At 46.5% G+C, this 24,118-nt stretch overlaps 1 long non-coding RNA gene across 2 annotated transcripts in view; it reads left to right on the top strand.

Moving 5' to 3' along the window:
* Positions 1–23,364, top strand: part of LOC112640831 (uncharacterized) — a 30,081-nt gene extending 6,717 nt beyond the window's left edge. The window contains exons 2-5 of one of the 2 annotated variants that reach the window (XR_007411477.1): positions 19,817–20,018; positions 20,418–20,501; positions 20,674–20,962; positions 22,754–23,364. This is a non-coding gene — a long non-coding RNA (uncharacterized LOC112640831). The remainder of the gene's footprint in view (positions 1–19,816; positions 20,019–20,417; positions 20,502–20,673; positions 20,963–22,753) is intronic. The other variant, XR_003124284.3, reaches the window with a different exon arrangement.
* Positions 23,365–24,118: the final 754 nt, after the last annotated feature.

Here is a 24,118-nt window from a genome sequence, read left to right as displayed (position 1 = left end):
GGCTTAGCTGCTCAGAAGCCGATTACTGAAACCTGCAGCATCAGCTCCTTTCCCCCCAGGCTGAGGACATCACACACGTTAGCGTCCGATGCTCCGGGGGCACGAGGTGAGGTGGCCGGCTGGAGGCAAGTGGAGAAGGAAGGGGGTTGGTCCGTGCCCGTGTGTCCACCCCAGGCAGGTGGCGATCCACCCAGATGAACACTGTTTATGCTGCGTGGACATGGAATTCCTTGTGTCACTGCTTTTATGAGAAGGATGGGCCAGGATCTTTCTGGGGAATGGCTGGGAGACTCCCGTGGGTTCCTAAGGTGGGTCCTTGTGGTTCTGCAACTTGGTGAGGGCAGAGGACGGAGACAGTCTTTCCTGAGCCCTGGCATTTCTAGATGTTCTTCGGGGAAGGAAAGCAAGGAGGGTGGCAGTCCTGAGGAGAGCCAGTCCGCTTCCCCCAGGAGGCCAACTGTTGGTGCACAGAGGGGAAGACCAAGGGGTTGGCAGAAAGGACTTAGTGTGGCATTTGCCGAAGCAACTCTCGACTTCCTTCAGGAAGAAAGCCCCCATGTTATAATCTTGATGACTTCCGTCCCCTCCCCCCAACAACTTTGCACAAAGTATCCCCCGAAAATATGCTCACGGAGGCTTGTTCGCTTAGTCACGTCTTCCTTATGGGTGATGGTCTCCCTATTTCGTTTCACTTCCTTTGATGACTCACAGGTTGCCTTGAAAGTTGCACTTTTGCACCTTGGAAGATAATTTTATAACACCACAGCTGTTCCCCGGCCTGTGTGCTGTGTGACTTAGTGTTATAAGTGTGATAACAATGTCTGAAACCAAAGTTCATGGCCCAGATTAGTGGATATTTAGGACGGAGTTCCTGGTTCCATTTCCAGATTTCCCTCTCCCTCAATTGGGTATTTAGAAAATGTCTAAATAGCAATGTAATCATAATCATAATCATAATCATAATCGGGATGCCTGGGTGGCTCAGTGGTTGAGCGTCTGCCTTCGGCCCAGGGCATGATCCTGGAGTCCTGGGATCAAGTCCCATATAGGGCCCCCTGCATGGAGCCTGCTTCTCCCTCTACCTGTGTCTCTGCCTCTGTCTCTCATGAATAAATAAATAAAATCCTAAAAAAAATAATTAATAATACTAATAAGACTAACTTGATTTACTTCTGTTTCTACTACTAAAAAAAAAAAGAGAGAGAGAGAGAGATTTTCCAGGTTCCACATTTCAATAGCAATAAAGTAACACAATGAGTCCTGGAAGCAAGGGAGAGAGGGGGGTAAGTGTTTCTAATATTTAATGACTATCTGTGATGTGCCAGGCACCATGAAGGCTTTGCATACATTTTAACCCTCACAGGAATGGGGTGTTAAAAAGTGTGATGGGTCTCATTTCACAGTTGAAGAAAGTAGGGCTCAGAAAGATTAAGTGCTATGTACAAGTTCTCACGGGCAACAGAAGATGCAGCCAAGACCATGGTCTGCATCTGCATGGCCAGGCTCCTTCCCAGCACAACAGACTGTCCACAAAACCCAGCATGACTTCCTCTGCCACTGGAGTCTCCCTTGACCTTCTAGCTATACGGGCAATGGCCACTGCCTTTCTTGTAGTGTCGATGCAACCTATCTCTATTCTTGTCTGTGGAAAAGCAGAATTATCTACTTAATGATAAAAAAACTTTTTAGATATAATGGTTTTATGATTTATAGACTTTTGAATCCATGTGACTTACTTTTTACCACAACCCTGTATGATAGGTATCATCGTTTGGGATTATGGTAAACACCTGTGGTATTTGACGGCTGGTGTCCATTTTTTTTTTTTTCTTTTTTCTGGCATCTCTCTTCTTTCACCAAAGTCCATGTGTTTTGTCTGAGGCTGCACCACCCACTGGTCTAGACCCCAACCTAGCCAATGAGGGCACATCATCTCTGATTGGTTTAGAGGTGAGCACATCAGATGAGCACACTGGGCCAATCAGAGCAAATGGGAGTCAGCTCCAGAACTTTGGTGAGGCCCATGCTCAAGTGGTACTCTTTTTGTGGTGGTGCCGCTGATTGTCTTTGCCTGATTTGGGAAAGCCTGGGCTGAGAATGGAACTGAGACAGGGGAAAGTAGAGCTGAAGAAGAGGCAGGGAACAGGTTTTGATGACAGTATTTGGGCCCCCAGGTCCAGTGGTGCTCTAAGTCCCAGGAACCTGGACTTTTCAATGTATTATGCTGAGAAATTTGCTTTTGCTTAATCTACTTTGGATTGGATTGGTTTTCTTTTTTAAGATTTTATTTATTTATTCATGAAAGACACACACAGAGAGGCAGAGACATAAGCAGAGGGAGAAGCAGGCTCCCTGAAGGGAGCCCGATGTGGGACTCGATCCCGGGACTCCAGGATCACACCCTGAGCTGAAGGCAGACGTGTAACTGCTGAGCCACCCACCCAGGTGTCCTTGGATTGGGTTTTTATCATTTTATTATATATTATTCAAGCTCTTGTTCCCCATCATCAAAGGAAATTTGATTGAGGTCATTGTCTTCATCATCGTCAACCTTATTGACTGCTGTGGAATCTGGGAACAAAAGCATCTAGCCTCAGAGATTTCATATCTGTTATGGGGTGACAGGGTGTGGAGAGGGAGTGGGTGCTGATAATAGCATAAGGTATTACGGACTACAGATTGCACTTAAATCCACCCTCCCATTATGCTGAGTGAAGTAAGTCAATCGGAGAAGGACAAACATTATATGGTCTCCTTCATTCAGGGAATATAAAAAATAGTGAAAGGGATTAAAGGGGAAAGGAGAGAAAATGAGTGGGAAATATCAGAGAGGGAGACAGAACATGAGAGACTCCCAACTCTGGGAAATGAATAAAGGGTAGTGGAAGGGGAGATGGGCCGGGGGATGGGGTGACTGGGTGATGGGCACTGAGGAGGGCATTTGACGGGATGAGCACTGGGTGATATGCTATCTGTTGGCAAATTGAACTCCAATAAAAAAATATACCCCCTCCTACAAAAAAAAAAAAAGGAAGGGAGAAAAAAATAAATCCACCCTCCCTCTTTCCCTTCCTTCTTCCTTCTCCTTGATTTCTCCCTCATTGGAAAGGATAAGAAGGAGCCCAGAGAACTGACAGAACAGGAGAGGTAGAAGGGAGAAGTGGTGTTTGGGGACATTGTTGAAAAGGAAATAGGACCTCCATGTGAAATGCACATTAGGCAATATCAGATGTAACACAAAATAGTTGGTGAGAGATCGGATATGAAAACACACCTTTCGGTGGCATGCACAGAGGTGAAAGATGTCCAAAGCCTATGCAAGGAAGGTAACGCAGGGCACTAGCACTGAGACATAGAAAACACGATGAGTTAGCACCAGGATCATTCAAGGGAAAGCTCCCGTAGACAAGTTTACTTTAGAACACAGAGTAGGTGTGTCTTCAAATACATATATCGATTTTCAGAAAATGCAGACTCTTGCTAAGGTAATAAAATGTAGTATTTCCTGCATCACTCATTAATTTCTTTGGCAGCTGAAGAACATGTGAGTATTTAGGACAAAATGCCTTCAGCAATTTTGAAAATAATTTCAGAATGTCAGAGAATTACTCTACTTTTCATATGTAATTTTGTATGGACTAAATTTGGAATGAAAACAAAACAAAATGCCCACTCAAGTGATAAGACTGTGGTATTATTGTAGAGCAGAGCCTCGTGTAAATCAAGAGTCTTTTAATTATTACTTAATTAGTTGATTATTTTGAGAAGCCTGTAGCCTTGAAAGTATATCACATGAGAAGATAGTACACTGACTAGAACTGTTACTGGAAATTTGTATGTATGGATTTTGTTTTTTCCTGGTTTCATGGAGCCAACCCTTATTTATCTAGAAAAAGAGAGAGAAGAAACAGGGGGGCATATCACATTCCTAAATTTATAAATTAATTTATAAAATTAATTTATTTAATTTATAAATTAAATGCTGGTCTCCTGGACAATTGTAGTAGAGCAAGAGTCATGTTTTCAAGGCCACTTGATTTTCACTGCATTTCCCTACTTTCCCCTGGGTAAACGCCCTGCCTCCGTGTCACAGGCTCTCTGTACACATTTATTGAGGATGAGGCTGATGATGGCATCAGTCCTTTTCCAACAAAGTCCCCTGAAGATAAAACTCAGGTTGGCTGTGCAGAGTTCCAGCCTGGATCCAGAGCGGAGCACAACTCTGAGGGCCGGGACCCACACAGGAGTGCACTTGACATCTGAGATGCTACTTTTCTCACAGTGCAGAGCTGTCCCCTCACTGCAGGATGTTTAGCATCCCTGGCCCATTCACTAAATGCTGGCAATACTCCCCCACCCCCATCACTCTATCACCACCATATCACCACCGCATTTCCAAGGGCCCTCCAAGAAGTACTATTCCTCTTTCTTAGTTGATAACTGCCAGGGGATCACCTCTTTGGATCTGAAGATGTTAGCTCTGGGGAACTCAGAGGGTTAAGTGTTAAAAGATAAACTGAGGCATAGATCAAAATTTTAAAGAGTTTATTTGAGCAAAAATTGATTTCCAAGAGGCAGCGCCAAACCAGAAGTTGTCAAAAGTGCTTCGAGGACAGGAACTGAGGGTATATGTACTTGGGGAGACTTATATAAAAAAGTAGAGGAGCAAAGATAGGAAATTACGTGTTTGTAGCTTAAAGTCTAGTTGGCTGTTTGTGGTTGGTTGTCCTTAGGGTTTGATTTCATAATCTTGAGGCACTTTCAGGCTTAGATTTGGGTAGCTCTCCATAGGCTGTCATGACATTAGAGCCTCCCCCCAGTCTAACGGCCTCCTCCTTTAATTAACCTAAGAGACCTACATGCCTAACCCAACCTTAGGCCACCATCCATTTCTGCTATGGACATGTTCCTTTCATCTCTTTGGTTGTCAGGCAGAAATAGCAGGTATATTAGGATCTCATTCAAGACCACTGTCCATCTGACTTTCCTTCTACATTATATACAAATACTGTAGACCTTCTGCATTAGAATTAAGACTTTGGAGTTATTCCCCGAGATGGAAAAGTTCCAGAGATGCAGAAGCCTAGGAAGTGGTATGGAGCTAAAAAGATATAGGGAGCAGTAGCCCTTTCTTGGAGCAACACACAGCTTATGAAACCCTTCTTGCAGTGGAGGTGTGCTGAGATGCACCCACTTTGCACTTACCCTGACTCTGCGACTTTCCAGGCGTGCTGCTTTATTTCCTGGTGATCCTGAGGTCTGGGGCCCGTAAAGTGCAGAAACTGTCATTAGCTATGCTATTGTATTACTGAGAAAAGATATTTGAAGGATTTTTTTTGGGGGGTGGGGGTAACAGAACTTGGCTTTAGTGGTGGGATACATGGGATGTCCAGGTCTGCTATCCTAAGAGTATTAAGCTGTGGTTTCCACAATCTTTGCAAGGCCACAAGGCTGGCCATCCCACTGTCAAGTATACTGGATCAAAATGCCAATCTGGGCAGTTGCTTTAAGGTGCCTTATAACTGCTTCCTTAGATATAATAATTTATCTTAAAAGATATAATAACTTATTTAGAATGGAGCAACCACTCGGCCCCCAGGAATATAATTATTTGGACCACCAAAAGCAGTGTAGAGGATTGTTGATGGTCTCTAGAAACTTGGAGAATGTAATGTAATGATAAAGAGGAGAACAGTCATTGGCATTCTGGATTCAAGTCGTAGGTTTACCCTCCCGGCTGTGTGACCTTGGGAAAGTTATTTAACCTCTCCTATCCTACCATTCTCAGGTGTAAAATAAGAACGGTAATAATACAATGAGGATTAGGACAGGGCGTTGTTGAGAGGATTACGTGAAATAAAGTACATGAAGAATTTTGTCCATTCCTGGCATGTATTTATTACTCAATACTTTGCAGTTATTACGATATTCCCTACAGAAAGAAGAATGGGCACTTGAGAAAGTAAAGCTTTTGTGGGAGAGAGAAAGTAAGGGGAAAAGGGAGGTGAGGCCAAAGAAGTAAAAACCCTTTCTATACATTACATTACAAATGTATTTTATTAATGTTAACAAAATATTGTTACATTTTGTCATACAGTTTCAGAGAAAAATAGGAGCATAGGAAAAAAGCAAAAACTTGTGGTGATGTGTATGGAGTTATTCAAAGAACTAGCTTTAAGAAGCAAGAATTCGAAAGCCTTTGAGTTAAGATGCTAGTATTTATAGCAGGTCAACTTGCCCATCAAGAAGCCCCATTAATCCAGATTCTTTAGAGATCTGAGGGATTTCTTACATTCCTCTAGGGGCGGCTGCATGAGCCCCACTTAAGGGCAGAGACTCCAAGGCCCCAGATTGCATCGAGGATAACAAAGCCACCTTCTGGACAGCCACAAGGAGATCAGAGATTGCGTCTCTCAAAAAGCAGGAGATGGCTGCTCACGGGGCAGCGCTGTGTAGGGTTAATACCCAAAGAAATACATGTGGGCTGAACTTGATTTTAACTTGAAAACAAGAAAAACCTGCTGACAGTTGTATTTCCGATTAGAAAGCCCTGTGGGAGGGTGGGTCTAAGGAGTTTCTAGGAATGAATGACAGACAAGAGATATGCCACATGTCTGGCAGTAAGGAAGGAAGGTCTCAGATTGGCACTTACCTACCATCCACTGAGACCCATTTCTCCTTCAGGGCCCTTGCCAGTCTCCTCTCTTCCGAGAAGCATTTATTAATGCTGCCCATGCTGAAAATGATGATGAGAGCATATTAATAGTAACTAGTCATTACCATTCATTTCAAACCCACCAGGTGCTAGGCACCATGCTAGGAGCTTACCACATAATATCTATTTCTTAACAATCCAATCCTAGAAACAGTCTAACATGCTTTACACGTATCCTCTCTAATTCTTACAACAAGCAAAATAAGTTTATCATCTTTTGCAGACGAAGAGGTATACGTAGAGAGGCTGTAGTATGCCTAGGGCCCCACGGCCTGCTGCAGCTGGAGCTGGCATGTGGACCCTGGCCTTCCCGAGGGCAAGGGTGTATTATATCCACACAACATGACCCCATAGCCCATTGTTCTGCAGGAGATCCTCCGCAAATGTTGATTTATTAAATGATTCAAATTAATATTTGCCATCTATACCCAGGGATAGTACTCTATGACGTGCCTTTGTGGGTACCTCCTGGGAGTGGCAAAAAAAAGAATGTGGACGTGGTCTTTGAGAGTGCTCCGGGCACCAGCACCCATTTGCCCTGTGCTGCCAGCAGCCGACCCTCTCTCACATCTCAGAGGATGCCAGGATTTAGAGCTGGAACTGTCCTCACAGACTATCTGGCCCTACCCTCCTCATTTTATAGATGTAGCCATCCATTAATCTATAGGTCTATGGCCTTTATGAGTGAGGCCCAAAGAGGCTGAGTGAGTCGACTAAGGTCACACAGCTAGTGAGTGGCCAGGAGGGACCATGAATGTAGGTCACCTCCCAGACCCACATCTAGGCCCTTTTCCATTATACAACAGCAAGATAGGGTGTGAGGGAACGTTAGAGCAGAAGGGGTCTGGTCTTTCCTAGCTGATGACAGTGAGGCTGTGTGTCCTGCCGTGGAGCTGAGCTAGAGTAACACAGAGCACTTACTTGCCCACCACGGTCTGCCCAGGAAGCACTTAGCAGCAGCCCAAGGTGCATCTTTGGGGCACGGAGATGCCTGTCTGGACCATTTTGTCTGCCAAGAGTCAGGCCTCAGGCAAAGGTTTATTTTCTGAAAGTATAATTGTGCATGCTTTCCTAAAGACCTGTTGTGATGTTCACCCAAACAGGCTAGATTATTTCTGGCTTGCTTTGCTTATTTCAGCTTTCAACTATTATCCTCGTTTAAACATTCCAGGACAAACCATAGTTGTGGACATCTAGGTTAATTATTTTATTTTTCAAATTAAAAAAAAATTTTATTGGAGTTTTATTTGCCAACATATAGCATAACACCCAGTGCTCATCCCGCCAAGTGCCCCCCTCAGTGCCTGTCACCCAATCACCCCTCCCCTTCCATTACCCCTTGTTTGTTTCCCAGAGTTAAGTGTCTCTCATGTCCTGTCACCCTCTCTGATATTTCCCATTCATTTTCTCCTTTCCCCTTTAATCCTTTTCACTATTTTTTATATTCCCCCGAATGAATGAGACCATATAATGTTTGTCCTTCTCCGATTGAGTTGCTTCACTCAGCATAATACCCTCCAGTTCTATCCATGTCGAAGCAAATGGTGGGTATTTGTCTTTTCTAATGGCTGAGTGATATTCCATCGTGTATATAAGACGATATCTTCTTTATTCATTCATCTGTCGATGGACACCGAGGCTCCTTTCACAGTTTGGCTACTGTGGACATTGCTGCTATAAACCCTGGGGTGCAGGTGTCCTGCTGTTTCACTGCATCTGTATCTTTGGGGAAAATCCCCAGCAGTGCAATTGCTGGGTCATAGGGCAGATCTGTTTAACTCTTTGAAGAACCTCCACAGTTTTCCAGAGTGGCTGCACCAGTTCACATTCCCACCAACAGTGCAGGAGGGTTCCCCTTTCTCCACATCCTCTCCAACATTTGTTGGTTCCTGTCTTGTTAATTTTCCCCATTCTCACTGGTGTGAGGTGGGATCTCATTGTGGTTTTGATTTCTATTTCCCTGATGGCCAGTGATGCGGAGCATTTTCTCATGTGCTTGTTGGCCATGTCTAGGTCTTCCTCTGTGAAATTTCTGTTCATGTCTTCTGCCCATTTCATGTTAGATTGTTTGTTTCTTTGCTGTTAAGTTTAGTAAGTTCTTCATAGATCTTGGATACTAGCCCTTTATCTGATATGTCATTTGCAAATATCTTCTCCCATTCTGTAGGTTGTCTTTTACTTTTGTTGATGGTTTCTTTTGCTGTGCAGAAGCTTTTTATCTTGATTAAGTCCCAATAGTTAATTTTTGCTTTTGTTTCTCTTGCCTTCATAGATGTATCTTGCAAGAAGTTGCTGTGGCCAAGTTCCCAAAAAGGGTGTTGCCTGTGTTCTCCTCTAGGATTTTGATGGATTCTTGTCTCACAGTTAGATCTTTCATCCATTTTGATGAAAAGTTTATCTTTGAGTTTATCTTTGTGTATGCTGTAAGAGAATGGTCTAGTTTCATTCTTCTGCACCTGGCTGTCCAATTTTCCTAGCACCACATATTGAAGAGACTGTCCTTTTTCCAGTGGATAGGTTAATTATTTTAAAATATGAAACTGAAAATCATTTTATTGGACAAAGTGTCTTTTTCACAACCTGTACCAAGTTTCATGGCTTTTTCTTTCCAGAAGGAAATGGTCCTATACAATAGAAGATCAAAGATCAACACATTCGAGGCTGTGTGTTATTTGCAAGGCGTGTGGAAAACAGCTAAGGCTGTGAGAATGAGCTTCTGCCCTCAAGGGATGTACAGTTTAGTTGGGGAAAAATAACAGTGGCTGGCAGTATTGAATACTTCACAGGGGCCAAGTCCAGAGGGGACTGGGTCCCTCCTGGGGCAAATCATCTGTGACATTTAATTTTTTTTTTTAAATTTTTATTTATTTATGATAGTCACAGAGAGAGAGAGAGAGGCAGAGACACAGGCAGAGGGAGAAGCAGGCTCCATGCACCGGGAGCCCGACGTGGGATTCGATCCCTGGTCTCCAGGATCGTGCCCCGGGCCAAAGGCAGGCGCCAAACCGCTGCGCCACCCAGGGATCCCCATCTGTGACATTTAAAGCCATTTCCTAGCAAACTTTTCGTGCCTGGGCAGAGGGGCCTGATTAACCTCCTCCCCTCTCCCATTCCATTTGGTGCTTCCTTTTCCAAAAACACAAGGGTGCTACCTGTGTGAGTTGGCCAGGCTGCTCTGGGGAGAGAATCTGGCCAGAAAATCTGGAGCCTGGCTAGATCCCAACAACACCACACCCAGGTCTGGGCACCTTCCCCATTTCTCCACATTGCTCGGGGAGGAGAGGTGAGCTTGCCTGATGTGACTCAGGCCAAGGAAGTGAAAGGCCCAGACACAGTGGTTCATCAGTTTCTCCCAGGTCTTAACCCATGCTTACTAACCTGGGAGCATGGATAGACTCTGAGACCTCGAGGCAGTGACTGGGAGTCTCTGGGGACCAGGAGTCTGAGACCTGTGGGTGACAAATATCACTTGATTTCATTTCAAGTGCCAGCACTTTTTTTTCTCTTCTTTTTCCTTCTTTTACTATTTAGGAATTATTCAGTTAGGGTTATAAGAAACAGCACTCCTCGAGCTTATTCCCAAGCTTAGCTCTACCCAAGATGTTTCAACATCTTCCTGGTTCCCTGCCCTCTAATTATGTGCGATAAATAAATGCCATGACCAAATATTATCACATTGTGGGAGCCGTGCCCCGGGTGGGCTCTGTAGAAACAGCATGTGAAGAGCCCCGTCCATCCTGTTTGGTTAGAGGGTCAGGGCAATGTGCAGTCTACGGCCCTGCCTTCTGCCCTGGAGTGCAGGCCCAGCTCCCCGCTTCTCCCCTGGATATTGCCTCACCATTCTTACATAAGGGAGGAGTCCTGTGTCAGCTCGGGAGCCCTGCAGTGAAAGTTGACTCCTCCAGGGCCAGAGAAAAATGGGATGGCGCGACGCCCAACTGTTGCTCCTTAGTGGCTTCAGAAGGATAGAAAGTCAAAGAGATGTTCTCTTTCATGGGGTGGGGGAGTCTTTGAAGAGCCCCTTTCCACGGAGCTTCCCTGGGGTGATCTCTGCCTTGTTCAACGTTTACTGAGAACCTATAAGTGTCATACCTGTGCCAGGCACCACAGAAAGAAGGATGAGGGTGCCACAGTTGTGTCCCCAGTGGCCCCAAGCCCTGTGGTTGCTGAGACTGATGTAATTACTAACCCAAGAAGAGCCCACTTCGTCAGGGACTGCTTTTCTCGTGGATTTAGCCTTGATGGAATCCTAAAGGAGGCACTGTCTCTTGGATGTTCCCTCTTTCTAATGCTGCTCAGCCACCGTGGTTTAAGGGCGCTGATAAGGGAAGGAAGGAAGGAAGGAAGGAAGGAAGGAAGGAAGGAAGGAAGGAAGGAAGGAAAAGAAGGAAGCACATTCAAAATGCATTGAGCGAGTAGGTCAATGTCCCCAGGCTGAGGATGTCCGGGAGATGGTGTGGAGGTTGCCTGGATCCCCCCGCCCCCCTACATCCACAGGGCCAGGAGGCTGGGGAGGTGTGCCTGCCAATTCTCTCCATCACTGGTGGAGGGCACGAACTCCCAGCAAGTGTGGGCTGGCCTGCTGGGGGCCGAGCACCTCGCTGCAGACAGAGAAACCCCCGGGCAGAGTCACAGAGCACGCAGGCCCGAGGAAGGGGGTACGCAGCTGGGGGGGGGGGGGGCGGTGCATCACCATGACCGCCTCCTCCATGAGCGGGGAAGTGCTCAGGCAAATGGGCTCCAAGGAGCCTCACACATCCCCAGTGGTCTTCTCCGGGCACCAGTGGCCTGAGTACGAGCTCAGAGCGTCACCTGTGCACGTCTCCCGCCAACTTAGCGCCCGGCTCTGGGGGCGCGGGTGCAGGGCCGGGCAGGGATGTCAGCGTGCTGCCTGCTTTCATCATCACGCAAGCGTTCTCGGAGCCTGGGGCTGATCTTGGACCTTCTGGAAGCTGCCGCATATCTGAGTGTCAGGGAGGGCGCCTTGCTCCTGCGCGTCTGTCAGGGGGAAGTGTCCATGACTGAGGTATATGACTGCGGGGTGGCCCCGTGGCCCCCCTGAGCCAGCCTTCTGCCGTCTCAGGCCACCGCGCTCCACGGTGGCTCCACCCTGACTCGGCCGGGGCCTAGCCTTGGCCCACGTTCACTCCCGAAGTCACTCTGCCCGCTTCCAGGTGCCACGGAGCGTATTTGTGTTTAGGAGCTGCTCATTAGCATTGAAGGCAAGAGCCCAGACCCTGGCGGGAAGGGAGGCCTGGGAGGGTGGCCGTCCCCTCCCAGGGCACCAGCTCTTGTTGGTCTCCAAGGCTGGGGCCGGGCCAGCCTCCTCCCGGGGCTGGGGTGCCCGGGCGCGCCCCCACCCAGGTTCGGAATGCGGGGGAGGGAACCTGCAGGGCTGGGCCCCCTTCATCCTCACACTGAGGGTAGATTGAAACCACCTGGTGTCTTTTCAACTCTTGTCTTCAATTGCATCACACCTGAGTTTTTTAATCAGGTGCACTTACGGGGCAAAGGCAAGGTGGGTCTTCCCTGCGGAGCACGCCGTCCCCTGTGGCTGGGCCACCATTCCTGGGGCGGGTGGAGGAGCCCAGGGTCCTTTCTCGGCTCAGAGATCACTAGCGGTTACTTCCAGCCCGGCCTGCAGAGCCTGTGATGCTCCTACTTGCTCTTCATCAGGCCACCAGAGCCTCTTGGGTTGAGAAGGGAGTAGCCGCTGGCGGGGAGAAATGGTCACTCTCTAAAGATCCTGGCTCAGGGGTGCCTGGGTGGCTCAGTCGGTTAAGCATCTACCTTGGGCCCAGGTCATAATCCTAGAGTCCTGGGATGGAGCCCTGCACCAGGCTCCCTGCTCAGTGGGGAGTCTGTCCCTCCCCCCGTTTGTGGGCTCTCTCTCTCAAATAAATAAAATCTTTAAAAAAAAATTAAAAGATCCTGCCTGAGAGGAAAGCAGTCAGAGCTAGACCCTAAATTCTGTATCAGATCAAGGAGACCACTCCCAGCAGAGCCAAAGCTTTCTCCTCCTCTGCTGGGAATTCGGGCCCCTCTGGTGCTGTCTGGGCTGCCGGATAGTGGTCTATCTTTAAGGGGGTATAGGGACCTTCTGGAGAACTCATTCCAGGGAGACAGCCGGGCACAGTGAGCCACGCTGAGCAGAGCGTCAGGTGTTTAGGGCTAGGAACGCTTCTGACTTCAGCCTGCATCTGTCCTCAGCCTGGCTCCTCAGTCACGTCACTGGGCCACAGGGAGAAGAGCTGGGAGTAAAACATACGAATAAAATCACATTAAAAAAAAAATTTCCAGCTCTGTCCCACCACTCACTGAGTGACTTTGTGTGGCTTTCAAAGCTGCTCCCCCTATCAAGTAGCCATCCATGTGTGGTTCCTAGCTCAGAGGGTTGCTATGAGGTCATGTGGGTTAATGTTTGGAAACCGCTTAGAATATTAGAAGTGCAAAGCGTTGGTTAAATGAAACCCAGAGCACCTGTAAGACTTAAGGACACAAGTGCATGACTCTGAGACCCTTTATGGGTGCTCCCCTTTCCGCAGACCACTCCCGTCTCCAGGGCGTTAGAGAGCTGCACTTGTAACAGTAACTGCACATCCAGGCATACCCTCCCAGGGGAGCACCCTCAGCTACTTGGGACTCAGAGGTGGTTACTGGGAGAAAGCCCGGTAGGAGCAGGTGAGAGGGTACAAGTGGGTACACATTACTGCTCATTGGCCTCACCTACACCGGGTACGCAGGGAGGCCTGAGGAGCTGGGTCACAGGCAGAGGCCCTAGTGTGGCTCTGCCCAGAGCCAAAGTCAGTCCCTGAGCAGCTGGAGGCTCAGAGAATGGGAAGGGCTGTTTCCTGAGAAGTGCCTCAGGCTCATAGGCTTTGCTTCTGTCCACCCAGATACTAATTTACTGTATTTAGTAAAACTCTTGGATTCTTTTCTATTTCTACTTCTGCAGGGCTGAAATCTAACTCTTAGAGTCCTGACCCAGAGAGCCGTGTTTCAGGTCCTCCGTCTTAATAGGGTGGTGGTTGTTAAAACCAACCAAGAAGATTTCTAGAGAAGGCATCATCAAAAGATGGGATTTTTGGAAGGCAGCTGGAATGGGAAGCTACATGGACAAGTGGAGGCCCCTGCTGTACCAGACAACAGAGCGTTAGGAGCCCCTCATTCTATAGAAGGGCCAGACCACGACTGCCTGCAGCCTTCCCCCCACTCCGTTCTGCAATAGCAGCAGAGCCCCGGGAAGGGGGGGAAGAGGATGAATTCTGACCAGGCGGTGGTCACAGGGGCAGGTGACTTCCTCCCCAGAGTGAGGTGGAGAGCTGGCTGTGCCCTACGACGGAGGGGGCCAGCTGAATGGAGCAGAATGTGGCAGGACTGGGAAAGTTCTTGGGGGGCACAAGTTGTGTTCCTGTCGTTCAGAGGCACCCATGAAACTTTGAGGCCCAGACCTGGAGATATCTGAAGGCAGGAAGCCTGTGGGAACTGCCTGGGCCGAGGCCTGAGAGGCTGCTCCATAGTTGCTGGCAACAAGCCAACTGGCCAGGTGAGGCAAGACCCACCCAGGGGAGAGGTTAAGGGCACAGGCTAATGCTGACCAGAGAGCTACGACTGCCTCAGCCCCCCACCCCCCCTTCAGGGATTTCTCAGGGACAGAGGGAAGGTGAGATTTAAACTGGACCTGAGATTGGAATTTGACCCAGACTGGGCTGGATGGGCAAGGGTGGGGACTGGGGAAAGTGCACTTTATTATACCGGTTGCCCTCATAGTTGAGACTCCTCAAACTGGTTTTGCAGCCATGAGTTCTAGGAGCTTTATTTTTCCCCTTGAGACGCAAGATCTGGAGAAACCAGAAAATGAAGCAAGAGTCATTGTCTTTTTGAAGCAGAGTTTGAAGACTCTGGAACATTTGTCAATACCCAGAGGGCTGTTTCTTGAATGGTTAATACTAGTGCATTCATTCCTTAGGGCCGCGGTAACGAATTACCACAGACTCGGCTTCTATGACGCCACTTCATCATGTTACAGAGCCGGAGGCCGCAAGTCCAACATGGGTCTCATGGGGCGAAAATCAGGATGTCCACAGGGTTACGCTGGGTCTTCCCAGTGCATCACTTCAACCTCTGGCCTTGCCTCCCTCTTCCCTGTTAGGCACCCTTGGTATTTATGAGGCTCACCTGGAGAATCCAGGCTAAACTCCCAGTCTTAAGGCCAGTTGGTCAGCAACTTAATTTCATCTGGAATCTTGATTCCCCTTTGCCATGCAACCTAACATAGTCGCAGTTTAGGGGATGAGGACATGGACACCTTGAGGAGGGGTGGGTGGGTGGTGGTGGTGATGGTGGTGGTGGTGGTGGAGGGATGATTCCCCTAACACACATGGCTTATATGTCATCAAATTCAATTTAATTAGACAAAAATGCATGTGATCCTCAGGATACCCAAGCCAAGGTTCAGACTTGCCTCCCGGGGGTAGTGGGAGGCTTGCTGTGATTGGAGAGACGGTAGCCAAGAGACTGTTGGACTTGCATCATGTCTGCGAGGTCACATACAAGCCATCCGATCCCACTTAGGCCCCAAGCAGGGGCGACTGGAGGAACATGTGCCCCACACTCACCCCCAGTGGTGAGGGGGCCCTGAATCCCCGAGCTGCCACTCGTGGGCGCTCACTGCTCTGCTGACACCAGGACTTATTCTTTCCACTCATAGGCATCTTCTGCTGCAAAGGCCCAAATTTCAAAATCCCAGGCAGCTTTTCATGGTGCCTGAGATGCTGCTGACTTTGGGGACAAGGAAGGTGGTGAATGCTGTCACCAGCGTTCCTGAGCGCTGAGGCCCACCATTCTCAGAGGGTGGAATTTTCTGGTTAAAAGTTTTCTGGTTAAAAGCTGCATTTGTACAGCTGCCACAGCCTGCGGATGGGGAGAGAGAGCTGGAGCCAACCCCTCCAGATCTGGAAGGGCTCCGCAGAGATTGGGGTGCTTGTGGGGACGGGGAAGCATGCAGGATTTGCATAACATTTCTGTGTACCCTGACACTGGTGTCTCATTCATCCTCCACCTCTCAGCCTGGGAGGCACCAGCAGTTCTTGTCCACTCACTAGACACAGAAACAGGAATCGGCCCTGGGCTAGGACTAGGCTCCTGGGGCCCTGCAGGTGTCCTGGGGGTACAGAGAAGTGCGAAAAGGAAGGTGCAGCTTCACTTCCTCGCACTTGCCGGGTCCCTGGGGTACCTGCCCTCACTAGGGGCCCCCACAGCTTAAGTGGGCCCTGGGGCAGGGGGGCAGGCACAGGTCCAGCCATGCCCCTCGGACAACAGAACGTTTCCACCAGTGCTCTCTCCCCAGCCCTGTCCCATCCCATCTCTCGGCACTTTGAGGCCAGCAAACCTCCCTTCAGATCACCTCAGTGTCAGGGTGTCAGGGTCGGGTGAGCCCCTCTGCCTGGAGCGCTGCCCCCACCCCAGCTCTTGGGCACAATGACTCTCATTGTCTTCCGTGTCTCTTATGCAATAAGGCTTAACAGCTTGTTGGAAAGGACAGGATGGCCTGTTAAACTGAAAAATCAAGCCCTTAGGAACATAAAAACTTATTTACTCTCCTGGAGAGTGGAAAGAGCCCCGTCCTCTCTTAGAAACATAAAACCGCTGGGACCTTGACACACAGCTCTTTTCCAGGAGCATTCATTCCTTTAAGATGAGGTCACTCTTTCTCAAGAAAGGACCAAAGCCTTTTCTTCACAAACACAAAAATCCAAGAATCGACTCTCAAAACACATTTTCTGGGATGAGCATTATTACTCTCATAATGGAAAAAAGAATCACTCGTATTTCTGAATGTTTGAGTAGCAAGGCCTTGCAGATCGAAGCCACGGGCGACCACGTTTCCAGGTTGGTAGGAGCAGTTTCTCGTGTTTGGATGTGAAGCCCTAGCCTGACACAATGATTCTATCACAATTATTTGCAGGATGAAAAATAGGACATTTCTTACCCCAGAAAGAGCTCTGGGCGGAGTCCGAAGACCTGGTTGATGATTCTGGCTCTTTTGCTGACTTGAACTGGAGCCTCTATTTCTTTTGTCAGGAAAGGAAACCTGCCTGCCTGCCTGCCTGCCTGCGAGGAGCCAGGCCGCGGGCGGCGGAGGTTCCACCTGCCAGGCATCAGCGCTAGGTGGCCTCGGAGAGGAAGTGGTGGCCAGTCCCTGCGATTTTGGTGATTCTATAGGCAAGGGTAGCAGAACGAGTCCTGCTTGAAACTCCTGCCATCCCCCAGCCCAGCGTGGGAAGGGCGCCTTCCGAAGGGAGTAAGACCGCAGCCACAGGGCGCCCGGGCGGCTCAGTGGCTGAGCACTTACTTGCCTTGGGCCCAGGGCTTGATCCTGGGGTCCCGGGATCGAGTCCCACATCAGGCTCCCTACAGGGAACCTGCTTTTCCCTCTGCCTGTGTCTCTGCCTCGCTCTCTGTGTCTCTCATGAATAAATAAATAAAATCTTAAAGGGGCGGGGGGCAGCAGCCAGAATGAGTCCTCTAAGAAGCAGGGGCCAGGAGGGGGGGGGGGGGCGCTGACGGAGGTCAGATTTGCTGTAACTTCCTTTTTTTAAAAAATTTTTTTAATTTATTTATGATAGTCACACACACACCCACACACACAGAGAGAGAGAGAGAGAGGCAGAGACAGAAGCAGGCTCCATGCACCGGGAGCCCGATGTGGGATTCGATCCCGGGTCTCCAGGATCGCACCCTGGGCCAAAGGCAGGCGCTAAACCGCTGCGCCACCCAGGGATCCCCCTGCTGTAACTTCCTTTGTGGCATCCGTGGGAGAGCTGCCCACCTGGCAGTGAGGCCAGGAGGAGTGATTTAAGAAACCTCACAGCTCGGATTCTCCCCCTTCTCAGCATGTCCCCAGGCCCGTGGGAGACATGTTCCACCGCCAGCCACAGAAGCTGTCATATCCCTTTACTCTAGGACTTCCCCTCTAATCCTGCTCCTTTAAAAAAAAAAAAAAAGATTTTATTTTTTAGGTAATCTCTATAGCCAATGTGGGGCTTGAACTTACAACCCAAGATCAAGAGTCACATGCTCTACCAACTGAGCCAGCAGGTGCTCCTAAGGCTGCTCCTTAAAGATGAGAAGTGTGTGTCTTTCCCCCTCTTCAGTAAGGCTTACTGGGGTCTGGGTGGCAGATTGTTGCTGTCCTAAAGAGCTGCTTTCACTGGATTCTGTCTTAGTGTGTGATGTCGTAGGCTCCTGTCGAAAGTGCCAGGAGAAACTATTTGTGCCCACACAACTTTCTGCAACATAAGCATTTTCCTATATCAGAAAACATTTATCGAGAAGATTAAAGTTGCAAATAACTGCTCACCACAGGAACTTCCTCCTCAAAACCATTTAAACATTTAAACAAATACTTGATGGTTCAACCGGTCAATAATTAACACCAAACAATTGTTTACTTCCCATGACTCCCTGCAACCTTCACCTCAGTGAGAACCCTCTCCTGTGTTCACCAGTCTTTATTATACTGTATGCCTTACTCAATTCTAATCAAGGGCCTGCAGAGAAAATCTTGCCTTATACTGGACCTCAAAACCCCCAAACCCCTCACCTACTGAGACTCTGTCAAGTTTGTGACCTCATTTATCATGATAAAGCTGGCAACTCAGTTTTCCCTTTCCAAAAAATAGTTTTGGAGGTATTTTTGGAGATCTAGTGTTTGACAAAGGATAGAAAAAAGCATCCGTTGTCTGCATTGATTAGAAGGATATTCTTCGCCTTAGCAGAAAGACTTCTATTCATTTACCTTGACCTAATTCATGGCATTATTATACGTTTTTTTTGTTTGTTTGTTTGTTTTTTAATTTTTTTTAAAAATTTATTTATGATAGTCACAGAGAGAGAGAGAGAGGCAGAGACACAGGCAGAGGGAGAAGCAGGCTCCATGCACCGGGAGCCCGACGTGGGATTCGATCCCGGGTCTCCAGGATCGCGCCCTGGGCCAAAGGCAGGCGCCAAACCGCTGCGCCACCCAGGGATCCCTATTATACGTTTTGTACACCATCTCCAGTGTGTGGAAGGAGGAAGGTATTTTTTTAAATCTTTTTTTTTTTTTTTTTTTTTCCTGAGAGAGAGAGGGATAGAGAGAGCATGGAGGTGGTAAGTGTTTGCACTTCCTGAAAAAACTGTTTCCACTGAATCTTTGTCTCAGGATCTGTTTCTGGGAGAGCCCAAACTAAAAGAGGTACAAGCAAACAAAAATGAATAGAAACCAATAAAGTGCCTGACATATTATAAATATTCAAATACATGTTGGTTATATTACAGAGACAACCATGGCACAAAGTATATTCTCAATGTTTAGCTCAGAGCTGAGCACATAGTAGATACTCAGCAAATGCTTGGAGAGGGAGAAAACAGCCTAGTCAAGCACAGGTTGGGTAATCACCTAGTGGGGATCCCACTGAGAGGTTGAAGAATCATCAGGTAAGATAGCCTTTGAATATCCACAGATTCAGAGTTCTATGGGTGTGACTGTTGCCACAGTTGTGGGGAGACTTCTAGGTGCTAAGAGTGGGGTTAGCCTGGGATTTTCACTTAACCTCTCATTTTCCATTGAATTTCCCACAAGATTTATCTTAAACAGCTTTGTTAAGGTGTAATTATATATCATAATTTTTACCACCTTCAGAGTTGTACGACTATTACTACTATTCAGTTCCAGAATATTTGCATCACTAACCATTTCCTCAAAAACTTGTAGCATGAATCAGCACTTCATTCTTTTTGATTGCCAAATAATATTCCATTGCGTGCATATACCATATTTTGTTATCCATTCCTTAGTTGATGAGTATTGGGCTATTTCCACTTCCTGGCTATTATGAATAATACTGCTAACAACAGTCATGTACATGTTTTTGTGCATTCAAATGTTTTCATACATGTATGTACACACACACCCCCTAGGAGTAGAAATGCTAGATCATGTGGTAACTCTGTGTTGAACTTTTTGAACACTATTTTGCATACCTACCAGTAATGAAGGAGGGTTCCAATTTCTCCTTATCCTCACTATTCTTGTTATTACCTCTTTTTTTTTTTAAGACTTTATTTATTTATTCATGAGAGATACAAAGTGAGAGTGAGAGAGGCAGAGACACAGGCAGAGGGAGAAGCAGACTCCATGCCGGGATCCTGATGTGCAACTAGATCTTGGTACTCCAGGATCATGCTGAGCTGAAGGCGGACGTGCTTAACCACTGAGCCACCCAGACATCCCACCCCCCCTTTTTTTATAGCCATCCTAGTGAGTATAAAGTGGCATCTTATAGTTTTGATTTATAATTTCCTAATGACCAATGATGTTGAACATATTTTCATGTGCTTATTAAACATTTGTATATCTTATTATGAGAAATGTTGATTCAAATCCTTTACCATTTTTAAATTGTGTTTTTTGGTCTTTATTTGGTATAGTTTAATATATTTTAATAGCAAACTTACAGTAACAGCACAGAAGACAGACAACATTAAAAACATGTACTTGCATGTAGGACAACTCAGAAAAGTATAAAGAATGTGTTGTCTCTTTATTCTTGGCTTGTTAAGTGATCTTTATATATTCTGGATATTGAACCTGTATCAGATACATAATTTGCAAATGTTTTCTCCCATTCTGTGGCTTGTCTTTTTACTTTCTTCATAGAGTCTTTGAAGCACAAAATTTTTCAATTTTGATGAAATCCAACCTATATTTTGCCTTTGGTCACCTGCGCTTTTGGTGGCACAGGTAAGAAACTGTTGCCCGTCTAAAGGTCATGAAGATTAACACCTCTATTTTCTTCTAAGAGTTTTATAGTGTTAGTTCTTATATTTAGGTCTTTGATCCATTTGAGTTAATTTTGGTACATGGTGTGAGCTAGTAGTCCAACTTCATTTTTTTGTTTCGTTTTGTTTTAAAGGTTTTATATATTTATTCATGAGAGAGAGAGACAGAGAGAGAGGCAGAGACACAGGCAGAGGGAGAAGCAGGCTCCATGCAGGGAGCCCGACGTGGGACTCCATCCTGGGACTCCAGGATCTCACCCTGAGCCAAAGGCAGGCACTAAACTGCTGAGACACCCAGGGATCCCCCAACTTCATCCTTTTGTATGTGGATATCCACTTGTCCCAGAACCATCTGTTACGAAGACTACTCTTTCCCTCATCAGATTGTCTGAATACCCTTGTCAAAATCAATTGACCATAAATGTAAGACTTTCTTTCTGCACTCTCAATTCTACTCTACTTATCTGTATATCTATCATTATCTCAGTGTTACAATGTTTTGATTACTACACTTTGCAATTTTGAAATCAGGGTGAATACGTCTTCTAACTTTATTCTTTTTCAATATCATTTTAGCTATTCTGGGTCCCTTGCATTTCCACATACATTTTAATATCAGTTTGTCAATTTCTGTAGAAAAAAACAGCCAGGATGTTGATAGGGATTGTGTGTGATCTGTGAATCAATTTAGGGAGTGTGGCTATCTTAACAATATTAAGTCCTTCAGTCTACAAAAATGGGCCATCTCTCCATGTATTTTTTTTCTTCGGTTGTCTACAAGGTTTTTTTTTTTTTTTTTTTTTTTTAATTTTCAGGGTACCAGTATTGCACTTCTTTTGTTAAATTTGTTCTGAAATATTTTCTTCCTTTTGATGCTATTGTAAATGAAATTCTTAATTTCATTTTTGATTTTTCATGGTTAGTATATAAAAATGCAGTTTTATGATCCCACAAAATTGTAAAAATCTGTATCTTTCCTTTTAAAATCGAGAGTTGTCATTTCCAAGGAATATTTTGTCCATCTTAAGGCATGGGATTCTTTGAAGCCTGCCACGGAGCACCAAAAGCTGGCTGCTGTCCTTGAGAAATTCTTGGCATGGGGAAGTAAAGTGTGTGATTTACATAGTCCAGATAAGGCAGGTTTACACAGACATGCACTTTAAGAAATGAGAAGTCCCTGAGCAAAGAATACAGATCTAGGGGTACTACAAACAGCTTACAAAATGAAATATTAAACTCAAAGAGCTGAAGTATGATGGGAACAGGAGAAGTGCCTCTTAAGAAAAAAACTCATGAGAACCCACCCAGGGAAAATAGGGTATGCATGCTAGTACCAACTTTGGACATTGGCTACAAAATTTAGAGCTTTAAGGGATCATGGGATCATCTAGGCTGCTCCCCCGAATTTACAGATGAGAACACTAGGTCTAGAAAGGGAAGTGGTAGGATGTGCTACACAGGAGAAAAAGCAAAGGATTTAAAAAACAAATGCCTGGGTCATCACTACCAGGAGACTTTGGGAGAGGGTCCTTAGTTGCTGGCAGCCTCAGTTCTTTCTCTGTAAAAGGAGAAAAATGCTGTGTGCCTTGTAGGGTGGTCATTAAGGAATCAGTGATTCAATGAGTCACCAGTCTTTCTTGGCACCATGTGCCAGGCACTGTGCTCAGTGCTGGGGACAGAGTGGGGAACAAAAGCGACACAGTGCATGACCACAGAAGAGTGGATTTAGGGCAAAGCTTAAATGACACAGGCTCAACTCTGTGTTTCTCGGGCTCAATTTAAGTTTCAATTAAATTTCCTGTGGGCAGGGACCTATTGCATTTACTTCTAAGCCTTGAGTGCCTGACACATGCCTGGCACCTTTTAGATACTCAAAATAAGTCCATTGAACTAGACAAATTTTCTTTTCTTACCCCAAGACAAAGGAGCACTTTAGACCCTGAAGGGAAGAACAGGGTTTGTCCCGCAAGAATAGAACATTTCAGGAGGAGGTGATGACCAGTGTGGGACCTGGCAGGAGACCAGGTTTGGGCCAAAGGAAAAGGCACATCATCAGTTGAGCTAGGATTTATTTTATTTTATTTTATTTTATTATTTTATTTTATTTTATTTTATTTTATTTTATTTTATTTTATTTTATTTTATTTTTAAAAGAAAGATATCCTATGATAAATTTAAAACAAACAAACCTTTCTGGTCCCTTTTCCCTTCCAGTGACATCTACATATGAATGTATTTTCTCATCAAAGGAGTCAGTTATTCATAGCCATGTAAGCTAAGTTTTAAAAAAGTTAAAAATAGACCTGCCCTACGACCCAGCAATTGCACTGTTGGGGATTTACCCCAAAGATACAGATGCAATGAAACGCCGGGACACCTGCACCCCGATGTTTCTAGCAGCAATGTCCACAATAGCCAAGCTGTGGAAGGAGCCTCGGTGTCCATCGAAAGATGAATGGGTAAAGAAGATGTGGTTTATGTATACAATGGAATATTACTCAACCGTTAGAAACGACAAACACCCACCATTTGCTTCAACGTGGATGGAACTGGAGGGTATTATGCTGAGTGAAGTAAGTCAGTCGAAGGACAAACATTATATGGTCTCATTCATTTGGGGAATATAAATAATAGTGAAAGGCAATAGAAGGGAAGGGAGAAGAAAAGGGTAGGAAATATTAGAAAGGGAGACAGAACTTAAAGACTCCTAACTCTGGGAAACGAACTAGGGGTGGTGGAAGGGGAGGAGGGCGGGAGGTAGGGGTGAATGGGTGACGGGCACTGAGGGGGGCACTTGACGGGATGAGCCCTGGGTGTTATTCTGTATGTTGGCAAATTGAACACCAATAAAAATAAATTTATTATTAAAAAAAAAGAAGAAGTAAATGTAATGTGTGTCAGCATCACTCTGAGAAAAACATAAAAGCAGTTCTGTGCATATTCTCACAAGCCTGAGCCCATCCAAACTGGGATAATAAGAATTCTGAAGGTAACATGACTATGGCGAAAAGGGAATAACATCAGGATCTGGGTCAGGAGTCCAGGCCTCTGTGAATCACTGTAGATTTCTTCATGGGCAGGACCCTCACCCTCCTTGCTGGGTTCACAATAGCTTGAGGCAAGCAGTCCTGTTGGGAGGGCGCAGAGGGAGCAAGAGCCAGGCTGGGAGCCCTGGACAGCAGATTACCAGGGGCCACATGGCAAGCATTACACAGCGCCAGCCAGGTTCCCTGGCCCTCCTGGCCTCATGAAATCAGCCCTCTGTAGACGTTATGAATGAGAGCAGAAAAGAGTGGATTTCGACAGCAATTCTCAGGTGAGAATCTAGATGCTTGGGTTCGAGGTCTGGCTGTTTCTCAGTGGCAGTGTGACCTTGATGGAGTCACCCCAATTCCCTGAGTATCAGCTCCCTCACTTGTAAGATGAGAAGCTGGAACTGGGTCAGACATAACAACATAACATCCAAGGGGCATGCCTGGCTCCTGTGTCTCGTCCACGGTGGACATCAGTAGTCTGTCATCCTTTGCTTCCGTCCCACTTGGCTGCCCGAGGGACCCCTTTACATACCGGAGCCACATG

This window comes from Canis lupus, chromosome 6 (genome assembly GCF_003254725.2).
Source record: "Canis lupus dingo isolate Sandy chromosome 6, ASM325472v2, whole genome shotgun sequence".
In the NCBI taxonomy this organism is placed as follows: Eukaryota; Metazoa; Chordata; class Mammalia; order Carnivora; family Canidae; genus Canis; species Canis lupus.
This window is presented reverse-complemented; position numbering and strand designations above follow the sequence as displayed.